This window comes from Myotis davidii, unplaced genomic scaffold, assembly GCF_000327345.1.
Source record: "Myotis davidii unplaced genomic scaffold, ASM32734v1 scaffold739, whole genome shotgun sequence".
NCBI lineage: Eukaryota > Metazoa > Chordata > Mammalia > Chiroptera > Vespertilionidae > Myotis > Myotis davidii.
The window spans coordinates 120,681-123,542 of NW_006290355.1; the positions used below are offsets into that span (position 1 = coordinate 120,681).

The following is a 2,862-nucleotide window of genomic DNA, read 5'->3' on the forward strand; positions in this document are numbered from 1 at the left end:
TTCTTGCACAGAAATTATCATCATAATCCTTTTGTCTAGTTCAATGTCATGTTCCTCAAAGAAAGCAGATAAGGTAGGCAACATATAAATTTTATTTTCATACATTTTCAATTTTTTTGTCAAAGCTGAAGTTTCATTTGGAATGATCGGATCTTTTCAGACAAATTGAGGTATGTTGCATTTGGTCCTTGCAGTGATAAATTTAACTCATTCAAGATGGCAAAGATGTCAACCAAGTAAGTTATTTTCTGCAGTTCACTTTTATCGCTGAAAAGTGCTTTGAACTGCGGTCTTGCTTTCTGATTAGAAAACGTTTTGAGTTCGTCACAAAGCTCAAATACACGTTCTAAAATTTTTCCTCTCGACAACCATCTCACTTCAGTGTGAAATAGCAGAGCACTGCTTGGCGCATCCAACTCATTGCACAGTTGCGAAAACAGTCGACTGCTTAAAGTGCTCACCTTTACAAAATTGACACAACTTATGACACTATTCATTACTTCTTGTAACTCTTGTGGTAGTGTCTTTGTTGCTAATATTTGCTGATGAATCATACAGTGAGTTCCGATGACTTTTGGTGACTCATTCAGTACCAAATGTTGAAATCCAGATCAACATACTAGCATAGCTGGAGCACCATCTGTACAAACACCACACACCTTTTCCCAAGAGATCTTATGCTCTTTCAGAAATTAACCAACTGTGTCAAATACATCACGTGCAGTAGTCGTCATTTCAAGAGGTTTGAAAAAAGAAACTCATCTTTAAAATCTCTATCATTAATATACCTCATGTAAACCAGTAACTATGAACAGTTTGCAACGTCTGTAGATTCATCAAGCTGGATACTAAATATTGGAAGTGGAGCAGATTTAATTTCCTAGATTACCTGATCAAGAATATCAGCAGACATGTCATCTATTCTGCGGACAGTGTCATTAGATAAGGAAATTGCACTCAATTTTGTAACAAATTTGTCTCCAATCATAACTCGAACAATGTTTTTGGCCACTTGCAACAGTAAATCCTCAGCAATGGTGTGAGGTTTCATAGCTCTGGAGATTCTGAGTGCCACCAAATATGAAGCTTCAACAGCTGCTACGTTTTGTTTGTGATACTTGCCACCAGTGTCAAGTCTGGCTTTCTTGAGTCCATCAGCTTTGCTTCTAAAATAGTTGGTATCCTTCCTGGCAAAGCTCGGATGCTTGCTAACAAAATGGCATTTTACTTGGTTTGGCTTCATAGATTTGGCTGATAGAACTTCTATTCACATCAACCACAGCTGAATATAAAAAGACCAATCAGCATCCAGATTAAGCTCCCATAGATATTTTTTTTTTTTTGCAGTAGTTGATGATTTTATAGTACATGATTTTACATTTACCCAGTAATTATAATTCATGAAGTGTTGTTTTACCTCCAATACTGCTGCTTTCAACACAGTAGCTGCTTTAACAGAGTAGCTGCTTTCAACACAGCAGCTGCTTTCTACACAGTAGCTGCTCTCTACACATGTGTGGCTGGCCTGTATTTGTACGGGGTGTACATGAGGGGTTGGCACGGTGATGTCATCATGCCAGGTACTCGTATGTGAGTGTACCTGCATATGGGCAGACCCGCCTGGAGACAGATAGAGGAGCGGTGTCTCGGTTTTTAAGACCATCGAAAATATGTGTTTTCCGATGGTCTTAAGTGACCCCTGTGAAAGGTCTTCAACCCTCAATGGGGTCGCCAGATTGAGAACTGCTGCACTATTTATTCATAAACAAAGAATAGGAATTTCATAGATTTGTGTCTGGTCTGGTCCTGGGTAAAACAAGGGGTCATCTATAAGTCTTATCTAAGTCATGTGAGAAAAGGTGGCTCTTTTTAGTAACCTTTTCCCTGGAACACAAATGATCAGGGGGATGTCTTAATCTGAATGTTTTATGAAAACTCTGGGCCCAAACAAAGTGCAGCATTGTCAGATGTAGATGAAAAAATAAACAACCAGACACAGTGTTAGATAATCAGCCAGTTTGTATACCTTTTGTAAATTATGAACACACATTCCATATCAAATCTTTGGATCCTAGTACTATTCTCACATTCTCCCCTTGAGACAAGTCTTTTGACTTCAAAGGTCTTCTTTCCAGCCAAACCCATTTGTGTTTCTCATTTCACCAAAAGCAATAATCCTTGCTTATCCTTCTATTTCACCTTTATACCACAATAATAATGAGGATTAATCCCTTGACATAACTCAAGTCTGATGAGTAGTTTTCACATACATTTTATCTTAGAGTCCTAGCAGTAAAGGAAGGTTGAGACACCACTTGGCAAGATGATTAGGGATCAACAAAGCTTAAAAATTTTTGTTCTGTGAAGACCAACTTATTAACTGAGACCATTTGGGGGTTAGATATTGAGCCTGCAGTCTGGATTCAAAACTAAATGTTTCCTTCTCAGATAGCAACTTGACTATACCCACATCTTCTTTATGTATTTTTTTTCAAATGTCTCTTTCTTGGTTAGGACCACCCTGAAAACCCCAATTAAAATTTCAACCCTCATCTCTCATTTCCTACCCCTATACACTTCTAATGCCCCTTACAATGTTGTACTTGTTGTGCATAGCAGTTATCATATCCAAACATCCTTTATAATGTATTTATTATATTTACTGTCTTTCTCTACTAGAATGAGAATAAGATTTTAACAATTTTGTTTAATACTATACCTTAACACCTGAAATCATGCTCAACACATAGTAGGTATTGAATTGGTATGTGTTAAATTAATTATGTTAAGTAAAAATGATTTTTCAATAGATAAAGGGGCATAAATATAAATACTTTTTTATGATATAAATATATATATTTT

General features: G+C 36.7%; 1 pseudogene; it reads right to left on the reverse strand.

Moving 5' to 3' along the window:
• Positions 1–2,862, reverse strand: part of LOC102768911 — a 24,868-nt pseudogene that overhangs the window by 3,178 nt on the left and 18,828 nt on the right.